The sequence below is a fragment of the Marmota marmota genome, unplaced genomic scaffold, assembly GCF_001458135.2.
Source record: "Marmota marmota marmota unplaced genomic scaffold, marMar, whole genome shotgun sequence".
In the NCBI taxonomy this organism is placed as follows: domain Eukaryota; kingdom Metazoa; phylum Chordata; class Mammalia; order Rodentia; family Sciuridae; genus Marmota; species Marmota marmota.
In genome coordinates this window covers 9485677-9502753 of record NW_026000051.1, presented here as the reverse complement: position 1 = coordinate 9502753, position 17077 = coordinate 9485677, and the positions used below count along the sequence as shown (strand labels likewise).

General features: G+C 54.7%; 1 protein-coding gene and 1 long non-coding RNA gene across 3 annotated transcripts in view; one reads left to right on the top strand and one right to left on the bottom strand.

Annotated features, from left to right (window-relative positions):
* LOC107152123 (DAB2 interacting protein) overlaps positions 1-17077 on the top strand; it is a 187655-nt gene that overhangs the window by 7042 nt on the left and 163536 nt on the right. Inside the window, exon 1 of one of the 2 annotated variants that reach the window (XM_048813151.1) lies at positions 16103-16273. The exons of the other annotated variant lie outside the window; for it this stretch is intronic. The gene's annotated coding sequence lies outside the window, so the exon portion shown is untranslated. Of the gene's footprint in view, positions 1-16102; positions 16274-17077 lie in introns of those variants that run through there. 2 annotated transcript variants of the gene reach the window in all.
* Positions 14335-17065, bottom strand: LOC125619659. The gene is made up of 2 exons (XR_007351192.1): positions 16852-17065; positions 14335-16716 (listed from the first exon to the last, which is right to left on the bottom strand). It is a non-coding gene; the product is annotated as an uncharacterized LOC125619659 (long non-coding RNA).

The window sequence follows — 17077 nt, the reverse complement described above, 5'->3', positions numbered from 1 at the left end:
TGAAGATCAGGGCCCGCGGGCCTGTGCCTGGTCTCTGCATCTGCAGAAGCCCCTGCGTGAGCCTGTGCTGGCATGGGGGTCCCCCATCCCCCTGGGCTCCCTGGGTTCAGTCTGTGAGTAAGCAAAGAGCCCGGAGGACCCTGGTCTCTGGCCTGGTGGCAGGAATGTGGGTGTTCACCATGAGACAGGGACGCCGGTGGCAGAGCAGATTCTGGACGGGAGGGAGTCTGGGGTCCTGGACTCCTCGTGCTTGCGGGGCCATGGGACAGCCTTCTGTAGGGGAGTCTGTGATGGTCCTTCCAGATGTGACCTTGACTCCAGGGTGGAGGGACCGGAGCCACCTATCGGAACCGCTTCCTTTCCAAGGCTGGCCAAAGCTTCAGCTCAGATGCCCAGCCAGGGTTCCCTCCCGCAGGAAGCCGGCCCTGACCAGCCTTGCTGAGGCCACTCTGTCCCCACTTGTCAGTGGGGTCGTGACCTCTAGTCCTAGGACATCTCATGGGCTATGCCTTCTAGCTCTCCAAGGTGGGAGCCACTTTCCCTCCATCCCTTGGGGACTCTGCATTGCCCCGCAGAGGGACAAACAGAGGAGCCCTGCCCCTCTCCTCAGCACAGCAGGGCTGGGCAGTCTCGGCCCCGCCCAGGGATCCTGGGGACAACAAGACAGGAGCTCAAGGGGCCTGGGGTTGGACCAACTCGTGGAGCAGGGGCAGAAGCAGGTGGAGGGAGGGGTGGACTCCTGTCCAATCTGAAGCTGTGCCCGGATGGCTGGGTCACCACAACCCCGGGCCTTCCAGCCGGTGACCTACATTCCCCCGGCGCCTCGTGTGCAGGCAGACGAGCGTGCAGAGCAGGGCCCCGCGGGAGGGTGACCGGGCCTGTGCCTGGTCTCTGCATCCGCAGAAGCCCCTGCGTGAGCCTGTGACAGCGCGGGGTCCCCCATCCCCTGGGCTCCCTGGGTTCAGTCTGTGAGCAAAAGAGCAGTTCAAGGGACTGCAGTTCCTGAAGTGGCCGGCTGCCTGTCCCCAAACCTGCCCCTCCCCTGCCAGAGCCCTCCCTGTGGAGGGCCTCAGCTGCCCTTTGCTGATGTAGGAAGCCGGGTCCTGAGCGAGGGGGCGGCTGTCAGCGGAGGCAGTGGGGGGGCGGCCTGGAGCCCCAGCGTGAGGCTGACCTGGAAGGGAGTGGGGTGAGCCTCAGAGGGAGCAGGAGGTGGCCCCTGGCCCTTGAAGCTGGAGGTGGCCACCAGCCCAGCATCTTCCTTCAGGTCGGGGCCAAGGGTTCCTTCCTTCCTGGTGAAGCCCCACCTGGAGGAAGGGGCCCGGCCGGCTCCATAGCTAGGAGTCAGGGCGCAGGCCTGGCTGGGTACCCTGCTCTGAGACCTCTGGTCTCTCCTCTGCCAGCTCTGTGGAGGGCGGGTGACGGGGGCTGTTGCCGCAGTCTGGCTGGGCACAAATCACCGAGCCGCCACAAAGCACTGTATGTTCCAACAGGAAGCTTTACTGCCCAAACTCCCACCAGCACTCCACGCACACACCCCCGGGGAATCACCCCACTCTCCCCCGGGCTCCGCCCCAACTCTCTCGGAACCGTGAAAACTCCACGGGAACTCCAAAGTAGCAGGCTCCCGAGGCCGCAGGAGCCGCCCTATTGCCGGACAGTAAAGGTCTATATACAATTGAATCCACAGCTTAACATAACCATCATCATCTCAAAGGCTCGCTGGCTCACCTCTCAACCACTCCCTTCTGGCAATATGCCATGGTCATCCCGACTCGGCTGTGGCCCTCAACAGGCTGTCTGCCCCTCCCGGGCTCTCCTTTCAGACTGGCCTCTGACAGCCGCGGGCCTGGGCAGCCTGTCAGAGACTTCCCGTCTCTGTCTCAGTCTCTGTCTGTCTGGCCATCTATCTCTGTGTCTCTCTGCCTCCTCCCATTCCCTCAGGGCTTGGCTGCACCCACAGGTGACAGCCTACTGTGTGCAGCAGTAAGTGGGCAGCGAGCTCGACCCACCTCGGCCTCTCCAGCTGGACTCTTCTGAGTCCGCCTGTGCTTTGCTGCAGGCCTCACTCTTCACTCAACTCCCCCCTAGAAGCCAGTCCTGCCCACTGGGCTCTGTCCCCTACAGCATCTTCGTGGGCCCTCCCAGTCTCTCCCACCCTTTCCTTGCTCCTCCTGACCATGTCCGGCCTCCTTCCTCCTCTGGTCTCTGCTTCCTCCCTGCCCGTGTGGTCCTCAGCGAGGTCACCAAGACAGCTGACCAAACATCGTCCACCTCTCCACACCTCTGCACCTTTCACCCCCCTCCTGTGTTTGCACCTCTGCCCTTTGCCAGCCCCCACCGGGGCCTCCGTCACCCCTGCTCCATGCAGGCCCTATCCCAGACCAAGGGACCTCTGTAAGTCACCATTCCTCTCAGGGCTCTGAGGCAGCCTTGTCACTCCCGATGGCCTTGTCTGTCAACCTGTTCGTGTGTGTCTGTCCCTGCTGCACACACCTCAGAGCTTCAACTCTGTAGCTCCAGCACTTTCCCCTGAATGTTTGTTGAATGAATAATGAATGGTGGAGTGATTCGATACAAGTAAAAGTACTTTGCAAGCTAAGTGAGGGGGCTGGGTCAGTTCAGCACACAGAGTGGTATTAAAGAGCATCTGGAGCCTCTGGCAGGGTGCAGCCTCATCTGGGTGGCAGGAGGGGACCCGGGCTGCCCCAGAATTTCCAGAGTATTCCAATCCTTGCTGGGCCTTGGGATGATACCCAGCCTTGCTCTAGAGATTGAGATTCAGTTAGTGTAGAGGCTGCCCAGGCACTGGAATGTTCCACCCCCCTGCCTCCCCTGGACCCCACAGGCCGCTCAGTTCTAAGGGGCAGACGCTGGACCGGAGGATCGCTGGAGCCCAGGGTCCCACTCCCAGCCTCCTTAATTCACTCCCAACAGCTCTCGGTCTCTCAGCTTGGTACCAGGCTCCCTGGGGAGCCTCGGGCTGGATCTGGTCTCAGGGAGGAGCTCAGAACAGGCGTTCACAGTTCCCATGACAGCGCAGGAAAGGTGAGCCTGAGGTGTGTCCCAGCTAGCGTGGGCCTGGTGAGCAGGCAAAGGGAACCGCAAGAGAAAGGGCAGGAGTTGAGAGCCACACAGCAGCCTCTCTGGGAACCTCAGGCAGTTCGGTTGACTGGACCCAGGTCCAGATGGGCAGAGGAGGCTGGAGTCTGGAGAGGTCAGCAGGACCAGGAGGGAGACTTCGGGTGCTAGGCCCAGAGCTTGGGCTTTATTCTGCATGAATGGTTTCAAACAGGGAGGGAATGTGTTCTGATGAGTCTTTCCAGAATCTCTAAGACCCTCAACCCCACCTTCACCTGGCCCCCTCCCCTGAGCCGCTCAGGTGAACCGAGTTGGCTGCCCACTTCTGGGAGGTCCAGTCCCAGCAGGAGGAGACTGGAAGGGAGAGAGTCCAGGCAGCCAGGAGTCCAGGGGGCAACAGTGTTGCTGGTGGTGGCTTTAGAGGTGTCTGTCAGTCCCCCCACTCCCCTGTGTCCTCAGCAGCCCAGGGCTCTCCCAGCATCTAGGAGGGCAACCCCGATCTTCCTCTTGCACCTTGAGAAGCTGAACCAGAGAACAGAGGAAAGGAGACACGTGGGCCCACACAGCTCTCACTGGAAGCCCCCTCCCAGTTTATAGAGGCCACCGAGGCAGAGAGGCCTGGAGATTGCCCCGAGTCGTAGCTAGGAGGGGCAGAGTCCAGATTCCAGCCCTGGTCCGCGTGCTCCAAAGCCCATGGGCTTCCCACGGTTCACTGCTATTCTGAGTCTGTACTAAGCACCCCATGGGACTGTCCCACTCCAGGGGGAGGTAGGAGGGGCCTGTGTGAGCTGCAGGGGGCCTGGGGTCTCCACTCACCTCCACTGCGCCTGGTGTAGAAGGGCAAATGGGGACCCAGCAGGGGGCGAGGCTGGTGGGGCTGATCAAGGAATCAGGGAGTCTAAGGGGGCTTCTGGGAGGGGCTGCTGGGACTGTCCCTGCTGGGAAAAGGGGGTGGAAAGAATTGAGATTTAGTTCAGTGCAGCAGGGAGGGTCCCCCCAGCAAAGGAAGCAGCCCCAACAGAGGTGGACGTGAGCTTCAGGACTTCCCAGCCCGAGCGAAGCCCGTTTCTTGATGGCCCACACAGCTGGCCAGGCCCCAGGCGGCCCTGGGGGTGACAGGCTTTACCATCCCGCTGACCAGCAGCACCCCTAGGCCTGTGTGCTAGCTACCTGGAGTAGGCGGGCGCTGTGGAAGGGGTTTGAGCAGGGCAGGGGCAGAGTCCCGAGCTTGGGCAGGAGTGGCCTGAGCCCCAGCCCTGCATGCCAGCGTTCTGCTGACCCGGGGCTCATTAAGAGCAAGGCAAGCTCCACCAGGAGACCAGTGCGGGGCAGCGGGCGCAGGGCTGAGGGCCAAGCCACGGCGCTGGAACAAAAGAGCTTGTGTTTGGGGAGAGGACCTCCCCCTCCCCCACAGCGTGGGGCTTTGGGAGTGGGGTGGGCACAACCACCCTGAGCCAAGAGGGGCTGCAGGGCTGGGGAAAGGGCTTGTGAGAGGCAGGATTCAGACTGAAGGGGCTGGAGGGGGGCTGGGAGCTGCCCTTTTGCCAGAGCCTCTGTTCACAAGCAGGCGCTTTGCAGAGGGCGCCAAAACCAAGCCTGGGGCGGGAGATGGAGTGTTGAAGGCCTCTTGACCCTGGTCCAGGAGGTGAGAGGTCAGGGGCTGCCTTCCAGGCTTGGGTCGGCCAGGACAGATGAGCAGCAGGCAGCTCGGAATCCCCCTTCCTTCTATTCGCGTGTTGTGTGTGTGTTTGGGGGGGGGACACACTCACACTGTATCAGGGAGGTTGGGGGCTGGGGAGGAGAGAAGGGGGAGGGAGGGAATCTGCGTGTTCACAGTGCCACCCCCCTCAGTCCTCCCTGTGCACTCAGATGAGCTTCTAAACTCGAATCCTGCTCCCTCCCCTGCTGAAAACCCCCACTGGCCCATGACTCTCAGGATCAATTCCCCAGCCCCCCACCACCACCCCGTACCAGTACTGGGGAAGAGCTACATCCCCAGCTCTTTTTATTTTGAGACAGGAGCTCCGTAAATTTCTGAGGCTGGCCTTGAATTTCGGATCCTCCTGCTTTACCCCCCGCAGTTGCTGGGATTACAGGTGTGCATCACCACACCCCGACATTTCCAGGCTCTTGACCCTTGGCGACCTGCTGCCTGTATCCTGGATGGCCTCCCTTACTCCATCTGCAGATGGCCACCAATGCCCATGCTTCAGCCAGACAGAGTGGCTGATGGCTCCTAAACACTCAGGCTTCCTCGGCCTCCCCAGTTTCGTGCCCCTCTCCCTGAGGCTTAAAACATCTGCCTCCCTCCTGCCTGTGGTTCCCTGACACCCGCCAGCTCCCACTCACATGCTGGTGCCCCTTTGGCTGCCACTGCCTCCAGGAAGCCTTCCCAACCCCAGTAACTGCATGCCCAGGGCGTGGGTGGCGCCCATCACCTCGGGATGCAGCCATCTGTGAAGGCTCTGTCCTGAGGTCACACGGGAGTTTTGTCTCATTCTCCTGTAGCCTCAACAGAAAGTGGTGAATAGGGACACTTGTTGGAGGAAGGAGGGACGGAGTATAAACAATTATGGCTTCAAAAAGGGAGAAGACAGGAGAGAAGACTAATGGGCAACCGGGGTGGGGAAGTAGCCTGTCCCCGAAGCCAGTGCCAGGGCTGGCTGACCCCTACCCTGAGCCTGGGTGTAGGCACCATCTCTTTGTGGCTGGGCTCCTGGACTGCTCATTGCCCCAGGGGTGGCATCTTGAGCCCAGCTGGCCTTGCTGACAGGTCCTTCTAAGATTTGGCCCTTGACGCTGTCAACAAAGCAGGACAGGTGTTCAGGCAGGTGGGGCGGGGTCTCAGGTGGGCATTTAGCAGCTTTCCAGCCCTGCAGATGTCACTGGTCATCAGTGAGCCCAGGTCCCTGGCTCTGGGAACCCCAGGAGCCAACAGACGATCCAGCCCAGTGGTTTTCCAACCACCTCTATGGAGGAAGACCCCATTCACCCCATTCTCTCCCCCAGGGAGGACTGGGGGGGTGGGGACAGAGTCACAGCTACCCCCTGGCCGTCCTGCAGAACCAGACAGCCTTCTGTTGAAAGCATAAACATGTGAATGAAGGAACAGGAATCTGACAGTCGGGTTTGTTTGGTAACAGGAACAAAAGGACTGAGTTTCTAGGGCCAGAGGTGGGGGTGGAGAAGAGGAACTGCCCCAAGGGATCAGAGCTGGACTGCAGGTCACCCGGCACTTGGGTAATTACCTTAAACCCAGCCTCTAACAAAGATATCAAAAGACACTGCACATATTTCCCAGCTTTGGCCAAGGCAGCACCAGGTTCAGAATCAGAATCTCAGGGTTCAAGTCCCAACTCCTCCATGTACTCCCTGCATTGACCTTGGCCAATTCAAAGCCCCGCCAGACTCTGTTTCTTCCTCAATAAAATGAAGCTAATGACACCCCTGTCTCCTGAAAGAGAGCACAGAGCAGGGGGCTTGAATCATGCCTTGTGTGGATTCTACCTTGCCTGTGACCTTGGGGGAAATTTAAATCCCAGCTGTATCTTTAACTGCTGTCTGAACTGAGACAAGTTTCTTAACCTCTCTGCCTCAGTTTCCTCACCTGCAGAATGGGTACAATAGCAGCTCCCACCTGGCTCACAGGACATAATGGCTTGATAAGTGTTAATGCTTTTGGAACAGATTGGCACCCGTATTTGTCATTGCTGCATCCAATAACAGCACAGACCAGGTTGTGCTGAGGAGAGACCCCAGAAATGGAAGAAAAGAACGAATGAGATAATGAATGAATGAAAGAAAAAGGAGGGCTCTTCCAGGAATACCTAATGGATTGAACCTGACCCAGTGGTTCCTCTTGGCTGGGAGCCCACCCTGGCTCCCTGCGGCTGGGCCTCTCCCTGCATTTTTCTACAAACACGTAGAGGTAGGATCCATTTCGCCCCTAGATGACTTTAGGTGATAAAGAAGTAACTTCAGCCTCCTTGAATTGAATCTTCTCTCCAGAATGTGTAACAAACCTGGAAATTGGAATTGGCCTGAAGCTGATTATTCTGGGAGGGCACCTCTTGGCATTAAAACTAAATTAGATCAAGGTACCTCTGTTATTAGCAAAATAATTCCCTACGATTACAGAATGCAGCCATGAATCCTCATGGCAGATGAACTTCAGGTGACTTACTTGAGACAAATAACTGTGCAAAAATCACAGGCTCATCTAATCGCTTCTCTATAGCATTGCAGTCAGGTAATTATGCTAATGGTTCCAAGAAATCACCTTTTGTGGTCTGGGATTGGGGGGGGCTTGAGACAGAAATGTGTGTGGCGGATATTACCTACTTCCAGCTGGAGCGGCTGGGCGCCATGTTTGATTCTAAAAGGGGCCCTTCAGGGGGAACCGGTTTGGCCCATCGTCGACTGAGGGAAAAACCTGTTATGCCATCAGAATTATAGTGGCCTCATTACTCATCTCTTTTCAGATCATCTTAATATAGGAAATTGAATTTGTCTACATTCCACTCTTGGGTCTGGTAATTCTGAGAAGCAAGTTGAAATGTAAAAGCTCAGAACCTTTGAGTCAATGCAATCCAGCAAATGTGCATTTACGCCCTGGAGTGCCAGGCAGGGATCTGGCCAGAGGCAGGGAGAGTACCACATCCGAGAGTGTGCTTGACCCTTTCTAAACACTATCTCTCATCCCTTCAGCAGCTGGATGAGAGAGGCAGTATCGAGCCCATTTAGAGCCAAGGTTCAGAGTGAAAGGACTCGCCCAAGGTGCTTCTGACTACTTCCTCCCACCAGGAGGGATCTAGACCTAGGAGGCTTCCTGGCAGAGTGGACTTGGGGAGAGGACTTTATAAGCAGAGGAAATGGCTAAAGCAAAAAACTAAGAGGCAGGAGACCTGGACCAAATGTCCAAGGATGCGGGATGGGGTGGAGAGGATGGCTAAAGATCAGAAAACAGAGGGCCTCAAATGACCCATTGATGGTTTGGACAATGGTGAGCCTGGAGGTGTTTGAGCAAGAGAGGGGAAGGGGAGAATCTGAGAACTACCTGGGCTGAAGTCTGTGGCCCATCCAGTGTATGAAGGGGTCAGAAAGGAACGAGGTAAACAATGGATGATTTTTTGCATAAGTGTATCCAAATATTGCAAAAGATGTCCTTATACTAAACAAGTAACATTTAACTGGACATCTTGTATATAATTTAGGAATCCTATCCCCAGTCCCTCACATCATCCCTGGCTGGGTCCTCTCTGCCCCTATCGGCACACAGGCTGGCAGAATCCCACCCACCCACTGAGGCCCTGCACTCCTTACTACTACAGTGGCAATAGATACTGTGCCCCTGGTAATTATTTTCTTGCATAATTATTTTACTATCTACCCTCCCCCAATAGCCAACGTTACTTCCTTCCATCTGCAAAGGAGGAAAAATGAAAAAAAAGTGAAGACTCTGACTCCCTCTACTTCCTGACCCCATCTCTACCCAAAGTTGACTCCAATTTCTGCTTCTGTCTCAGGAAGAGCCAGCCTCTCCACCTGTCCCAGGACCACACCTGTTCTCTTGAGTACTGCTCACCTTTCTCCCTGGCAACTTTGAAGTCGCACTATCTACTGGGTCATTTTCACGGGGGCACCTAGCAATTGCTTTCTGTCCTCACCGTCACCATTTCAACCCCAGAAAGCCGGGTCTGAGATGTTTCTGTGTGCAGGAGGCTCGCTGGGGCCTGTGCTCAGGCTGTGGACCCGTGCAGGGGACGGGCAGCAGTGGTGTTTGGGCAAAGCTGAGCTGCGTGCAGTCTCAATGGAGGTCCCATTCACCCTGTGTCTGGACCCAGGATGGCCCTTCAGAGTGGTCCTGGGTAGTGCCGAGGGGCCAGGTCATCATGCTCCTGGGTGGGTCAGTCCCTGGATGTAGGACATCCCAGGGAGTATCACCTTTAGTGAGATGGCTTTCTTCATCAGGGGTAACCCCAAAGAGCTGACAGCTAAAGGACATCTTCTAGCAGCCTTCCACATCTGGTAAAATGGTTCCTTCCTTCTAGAAGGGGGATTAGTGCTGAGTAGCCCACGGTCCATCCCCACCCCAAAATTCCCCTCCAGCAACCATCCAGTCTGGGATTTTCTTTCTGACCGAACTACTCACTGAGCTGTCTGTCCTCCTGCTGCACCTCCCGGCCACTCCCTGGACCATGCTCTTGCTGGTCTCCAGTCTGTTTCCTTTAAGTCCCTCCTCCTCCTCCAGATGAAGAGATTCATGTAAAACTCAAGGGTCGTCCATGTCCCTCCCGGCCCTGGGATCTCCCAGTGGCCTCCTCAAAGTCCCAGCCCCTGGGCACTGTGCTCAGGGACCTGGTGACCCACACTGTTCTCTTCCCTCCCCTCTCCCTTGGCTGCCCCTCATCCCTGATGCCCAGTGGTCTTGACTATAAACTGCCCCCGGCCCCCCGCGTGCTCCCCTCTGCTCATGCTTTTGCAAAGGCTGCCCTTTCTTGGCTGCCTGTCATCTCTCTCCTTTAAGACACACTCACAGGTCATCTCTTCAGGAGCCCTTCCTGAACCACCTGTGCTGCCCAGGTTGGCCTCAGGGACCCACAGCCACCTCTGTCTTAGGCTTAGCAGCCACCTGGGACTATCACATGTGGGCCACAGGGCCAGCACACAGGTGGTCCCTGGGGACACTGCTGCCTGTCTCTGCCCCCTGCATCTGGGAGCACCTCACTCTTCTCTTTACCTGCATCCCCAGCACCCAGACTGGAGCCTGGCATGGGGGAAGGGGAGCTGACCCTGACTAGGCACTTGGGGAATCTGTCAATAGCGGGGTGGGTGTGGGAGAAACCCTGGGGGTAGGGTGGATTCAAATGGGGGGGGGGGCTAGTGAGGCCCGGACAGGGCTGTGCTGGAATAGGGGCCTTTCTGTCAGGAGCAGGTGGTCCTCCTTCATGCCTCCTGTCTCTCACAGCCACCCTCCACCTGATATTTAACTCTCAAACTCCTCAGAGGCAGCAGTGAGCTCTGTCCGTTTCTGCTCTTCGCTCTTCCTGACCATCACTGCTCTGCACGGGCACCGGGTGAGCGCGCTTCCCTATCCTTCCCTCGCCTCCACTCATGTCCCCCCTTGCCCAGGGATTCTGGTGGGTTTGGTGTACACAGTTTGATGCTTCGTGGATGAGATTTTGAATCTTATTTCCATCCAGGAAGGTCCTGCCTTCCCCTGGGGAGATTAAGTTATGAATTAACTTAGACTACTACAGAATAGTATGCAGAAAAGGGTGGTGCTGCCCAGTGGTTACCAAGCCCCGGGTTTAGAATCCCACAGATGTGGATGTGAGCACCAGCTCTGCCATTTACATGCTGTGTGATCTTGCTCAATTTGCTTGTACTCTCTGAGCCTCAGTTTCCTCATATTAAAGGGACATAGACAATATCAGAACATCCTCAAAGGTGGTTGTGAGAATTAAACGATAGAACACACAAAGCAACTGGAAAAGCGTCCAAGTATGCTGACATATCAGTGGACCTAGGTGTAGAAATCTCTGGTAACAGTGTCCAGCCATGATAAGTAGAGCCCATCAGGGGAGGTGTACAAGCAAACATGGATTCATCCATTCATCAGCCAACATCCATAGAGCACCTATTATGTGCTGGGGTCCTTGCTGGGCACGGGACCAGGTGCAGCAATGAGCAAAACCAAGCGTGATCCGCATGCTCGGGGAGGATGGTGACGTTTCATCAGGTGATAAGCACCGGGAAGGAACGCACCCAGGGCTATGGGGTACAGTCTGGAGGCCAGGGAAGACTGCCCCAAGGAAGTGACATTAAGATGCCGTTGGAAGAGTTAACTGGGTCCAGGAGGGGAGGGGACAGAGAAAGGTTCTGGACAGGGGAACCTGGTAGGCAGGTCATGGGCAGGAATGTTGCATATTTGAGGACCTGGAAGTTGGCTGGAGTGGCTTGGGGTGGAGAGGGAGGGAGAGGGAAGATGTCAGGAAATGGGCTGGAGAGATGGATGGGGGGGCAGACCCAGTGTTTGGTAGGCCACACGAAGCTGTAAGAAGCCATTGAGACCTTTTAACAGGGGTGGGGGTGACGTGGTTGTATTCCTGCTTGGAAAACCTCCTGGGGAGAATCAATGGACACAACCAAGATGGAGACAGGCAGACAGAGGCAGGGAACCAGGTCAGCGCTTACTGAGGTCCTGGCAAGAGACCACGGTGCCCAGGCTGTGTGGAAGGGACTGTGTGGGAATTACTGGCATGAGCCCGGGGGTTGAAGCTGTGAGAGCCATGCAAAGTTGAGGATACAGGGCTCTGACAGTCTCCCCTCCAACTCTTATGGTCCACTGTAGTAAAACGAGGTAGCCAAAGAGTGGAAGGAGTAACCAGGGAACCAGGAGAAAAACTGGGAGAGTGTGGTAAGAAGAGAGCAGAAGTTTTCATGGGGTTAAGTTTGGCCAAGAGATGGGGCTAGATGAAGATGGGAAAGTATTCTTTGGTGTTCCCAACAAGGAAGTCATTGATGGCCTTCCTGAGAGCCACAAAGAAAGATGGCAGACATTTGCATGGGACAAAGTACCATGGGTGGCTCATATCTATGTCACCAGGATAATATTATGTGGTCCAGTGAGACCCGGATCAAAGACAATTGGCTCCTTAGCTCAGACAGTCTGTCGCCAGATCCCTTGAAGCACACAGTGTTGTTCATTCTCAGTGACCACACGGCCCTGTCAATTTTATATATTTGTTTGCATGTACAGACTGTAACGCCATCCAATTCATCGTCTAGAGTCTGGACCATAAGCCATTTGCAATCCTGTGTGTTGCTTTGATGGAAGCTCCCGACAAGTGGACATATGTAGATTTTGCATATACAGTGCATTTGGTAAATCACTTCAGACACATCCCTGGGGAAGGTGCCACAGGCTCTGACGCCCCTACAGATGGAAGCCGGCAAGGAAAAGATGGGCCCAGATTGGCCTCCCTGGGATACATGTGAGAGCAGATTGGAGGGGGCCAGAGTGGATAGGGGAGACCGAGAGGAGGGCCTAGGATTCTGAAATGCTGTGCAGCTAATCATTTCCGAGGTGTGTGTTGGAGCAGGGGGTGGGATGGCCAGGGGCAGAGGACAGAGGAAGCAGTGCTAGGAGCAGGAACTGGGAGCATGCTTCTGGCCATCCCAGCTCCAACCAGCCTCCGGATGCATGCTTTTGTTGAGAATCGGTGAACAGATAGTTTTATCTCTCTTCCTTCCTTTTCGTTTTGGAAACAGTATTGCTATGTCACCCAGGCTGGTCTCAAACTCATAGACTCAAGAGATCCTCCTGCCCCAGCCTCCAAGTAGGTTGAAACCAAGCCACCACGCTTGACTAGACCTCCACTTTTCATAGGCGGTTCCTTCCACTTTTCCCTGCAAATATCTTCCTCTTGGCCAATATTGACACAGTTGCTACCTGACCCTGCAAAAGGGTCTGTAATCTTTCTGTAATCTCACTGAATTTTCTTAACTCCTGTGATGAGCCCTAGTCACAACTAGTCACATCCTCGTTGTGTAGACCCCAAAGCTAAGGCTCAGAGGGATATAATAGCATGTCAGTTCACACAGTTGGCAACACAGTTCAGCCCAGGTGTGAACAGTTCTCTCTGACCCTACAGTTCACACTATGGTGAAGAATGTTCAGTGAAGACCAAGCAGTCAACCAAATAGGTGGTGGGGTTGCTCTCCTTTTGAGTTTGGCGTGACTCCTGTGGGTTTCTGAGCACTTGGGTTCTACTCAGCCCTTTCATTCATTAAACACATCTTCCTAAGCCAAGCTCCACCCAGACAGCAGGGCTGCTCAGTGGCTCAGACAAGGCTGGTGGCTGGAGGAGCTCACAGTCTCCTCCCAGAGACAGACTCCTAACCAGGTGCAACAATCCATACTGTAATAAACAGCGAAGAGGGCAGGTGGAAACTCTCTACCTGGAGGAGTCAGTGAATACCTCCAGGGCTTCCCAGGAGCTGAAATGCCTGAGCTGGATTGTAATGGAGAAATAGGCACAGGCTGGGCAGATAGGGAGGACCAGGCCTGGGAAGAGTGAACAGTCTGTGAATTCAGGAAGGCCTCAGAGAGTGTGCAAGGTTTCAGGGCCTGATGGATGGTGATGCGTATGTGGGAGGAGTCCCAGTTGACTGGGGCTAGGGTGTAAAGGACTCCATTGGAGATTGGGGATGGAGGTGTTCATGCTTGGGCTTTGAGTTGAGCACTTAGACGCTATGACTGTATTATCAAAATGAGGAAAGTCATCTTGAGCATGGCCACTCACGCTTGTAATCTCAGAGCCTCGGGAGGCTGAGACAAGAGAGTCCCAATTTGGAGGTCAGACTGGGCAGGTGAGCAAAATCCTGTCTCAAACAAATAAAAAGGGTTGGAGATGTAGCTCAGTGGAAAAATGTTCCTGGGTGGAGGGTCGGGGAGAGCAAGGAGAAAGAAAGAGGAAAGTGAGTTTTGGAGCAGAACTCCAAAATTCCCATCATGCTTGCTCTGTACCTTAAAATTGTTTGGGGGCTGGGATGTAGCTAGTGGTAGAGTGCTTGCCTGACATTACATAAGGCTCTGGGTTTGATCCCCAGAAACACACATATGCAGAAGTTTGAAAAATAAGACAGAATCTGTGTATTTACCATTCCAGTCAAGAAGCAAAATCTCAAAATGGGAGAAGAGAAGCCCCCTCCTACCACCTTATCACATCTCCCTCTACCCCTCGAGGTAAATACTTCGCTGAATGGTATATTTATCATGCTTCTGAATGTCTTTGTGCATTTGCTACATCTGTGCAATTCTATGTTAGAGTATTTTGTTTTGCATGTTTTAAAAAATCGGTATAAATGATATCATATAATTTGATTGTCTGCAACTCACCCCCCCCCCTTCACTGGCAGTTCGTAAGGAATCTCTAGTTACTCATTTTCACGGCAGTATAGCATTTCTCTGAACACTTCACAATTTGCTTATGCATTCTTCTGATAATAGACACTGAGGCTGTTTCAGAGTCTTCTTTAACCTAAATATTGTTTCAATGAGCAAGAGGCTCTCCAGGTATGTTCCATAGGAAAGCCTGGGTCACCAGGGTACATGCACCCTCAGTATTTTCAAAGCTGCCACATCATTCTTGAGTGGCTGCACCCACCCCTGCTCCAGCCAGCAGGGTACCAGAGTTCTCCATGCTCCATGTCCCTTCTGCCCCACTTTGTGCCAGTCTGACAAGTGGGAAATGACACTTTACAGAGGTTTTATTTTGCATTTCCCCGGATTACAAGTGAGGCTAACGATCTTTGCATATGTTTATTGGCCATTCATCGTTCCTTTCCTGCAAATTGCCTGTTCATATATTTCCCCAATTTTCTATTGTTTCTTTTGAAAATTGATTTATGAAAGGCCTTTGTATATTTTGGATCTTGTGTCGCACATATTTCCCTTGATAAAAAGGAGTTTCAGGGGCTGGGGTTGTGGCCCAGTGTAGAGTGCTCACTTGACATGTGTGAGGCACTGGGTTTAAAAAAAAAAGGAGTTTTATATTTTAATTAAATGTATCCATCCTTTTCTTGATGATTTGTGCTTTTCATATCTTTTTCAAGAAATCCTTTCCTCTTATATTGTGTGCATGTGTGTTTAAGTCTTCAGTACATCTGGAATTGATATTTTATGTGTGGTGTGAGATAGGGATCCCAAGTCACTTTTTTTTTTTTTTTTTTTTTAGAACTGGGGATTGAACCCAGGGGCACTTAGCCACTGAGCCACATCCCCAGCTATTTTCTGCATTCTATTTTAAGACAGAGTCTGACTGAGTTGCTTAGGGCCTCACTCAGTTGCTGGGAATGACTTTGAACCTGCAATCCTCCTGCCTCAGCCTCTGAGACACTGGGATTATAGGTGTGCAGCACCATGCCCAGCACCCATGACATTTGAACCTTTTCCCCACAGATCTGCCGTGTCACCTCTGCCAAATATTGCTTCCATATATGTGTGGGTCTATTTTTGCAGTCTTTATTCTAGTTCACTGGACTATTTATCCTTAGTCCAGTACCACTTGGTCTTGTACCTTTCTAGGCTTATACTTTGAATTAAAAGAGCAAGTGCCTTCTTGAGAGCAGATCCGAATGTCTTATTCTTTGCATTTTCACTCATTACATGAACATCCATGTAATGGATGTAATACTTTTGCTTACAAAAGGGTATTCCATAGACTGTCTTGGGACCCCAAACTCCTTTTTGCAGAAGAGGAAACTGAGGACAGAGGTGAGGTGGCTTGCCAAAGTCACACAACCAGAAAGTGTTGGATTTGGAGTTTTGTAAGATTTCAAAATCTTCTGCAAGCTTTCAAAGCCACCCCCATCTATTCACCCCATATTGTCCACCCTGTCCATGAATTCTTTATTGTCCAGGGTCTACAGACCCTGTATCTGATGTTCACTCCTCTTCCCCTTCATTCATCAAGTAGCTTCTGAGTGATGATGGTGAGCAGATGCTGGAGCCCAGACCCCATTTTCAGGGCCCTTCCTAGTGCTGGAGATCAGCCAGAAGGGGGGGACTGCGGGTGTGCACGTTGTGGGACATCATAGGAAGCTTGAGGTCTTGAGGTCGGTGTAAGGAGGTCAGGCCAGATTTCGGAGCCAGTTTAGAGCCAACCTGGGCGTGCACTTGGGCCCAGGGCTGCCTTCAGAGAGGACGCCAGCTTCCCTCTGGAATTAGAGGCGTCCTCCCGCCCTCCCGCCTCGAGAGGCAGGAATGCGAAGGATCAGCTTTCAGCAGAGCTGCGGCTGCCTTTCCGGGGAGCTCCCTATGCAGGCCCTTCCCGAGCGGCCGAATTAACTGGTTCTGTCTGTCGGACTGGGAGAGCAGCTCTCGCTAAAAATAGCGCCCTGCCGGGGCCGCCGCAGTGGGAGTCGGAGCCCGGGCAGACCAAGGAATTGAGGGAGCCCTGCTCAGCGCCCATCCGGGCCTGGCCGGGGACTGACCCCGAAGCCGAGACCGCGGGCACAGCGCTGGCCCCACAGGTGCCGCGGAGGGTGGAAGGCCCGCGGGACCGGGAGCGGCAAAGCCGGTCCGGGATGGGAGCCGGCGGCACGGCCTCCCGCGCCCTGGCCTGGGCCTCCCTGCCGCTGCTGGGGCCTCCGGCCAGCGCGCTCTGCGAGGACACGCTCTGCTGCAGAGGTAAGGCCTGGGGCACTCGCAGGGAGCCTCGTCTTCCTCGCCGACCCCGGGGCCACTGCCAGGGCCCAGGTGGTGCGGACCCAGACGTCGGTACAAGGTTCAGGGAGAGGAGCCCGGAGAACTCTGCAAACTCACCTTTAGTTTGAAAAGGTGGCGGTCCCGCCACCAGGTCCGAAAAGGGTTCGCCCCCATCTGGCCTCAGTGTTCCTGTCTGGAAAGTGGGACAATAAAATCGTTAAGGTTTAATATATCTCTCGGTCTCCAAGAGAAGTTGGGGGACCCGCCGCAGCCGATCGCAAGAATGCGCGAGACGTTTGCCGGAGCCAGCTGGGGTCCTCGGGAGTTTGCATTGGTGCAAGTGTCGAGGTGCCTTCCGGGTGGCATCTCTGCGTGCTGTCCTTTTCCAAAGCTCTTGTCCTCTCTTAGGTCCTTAGGGCCAGAAGCTGCAGATGGAAGCAGAAAGCACTGGAAAGTTTAAGGGGTCAGCAGACATACGAAAATCCTTGCGGGAGGGCAGTGTGGGTTGGCAGAGGGGTGGTTTTGTAAGCCAACTCGAGACCCGCTGCTCGGTGCCCTACCCCTATAGCCCTGGAGCTAAAGCCAGGGGAAGGACCCCGGCTGGCCAGCTGAGCCGCGGGCGCGCTCGATCGCGCGAGGCCGGGAGCGGAGGGGGCGTGTAGCTCCGCCTGGATCCCGGGCCCTGCGGCAGGGCCGGGCTCGGGCTGGGAGCAGAGGGGTCGGCCCTGCCCAGTCCGGCCGGGGCGGGGCGGCCGTGATGGGGTCGATCGACCAAACAGGCTGCGC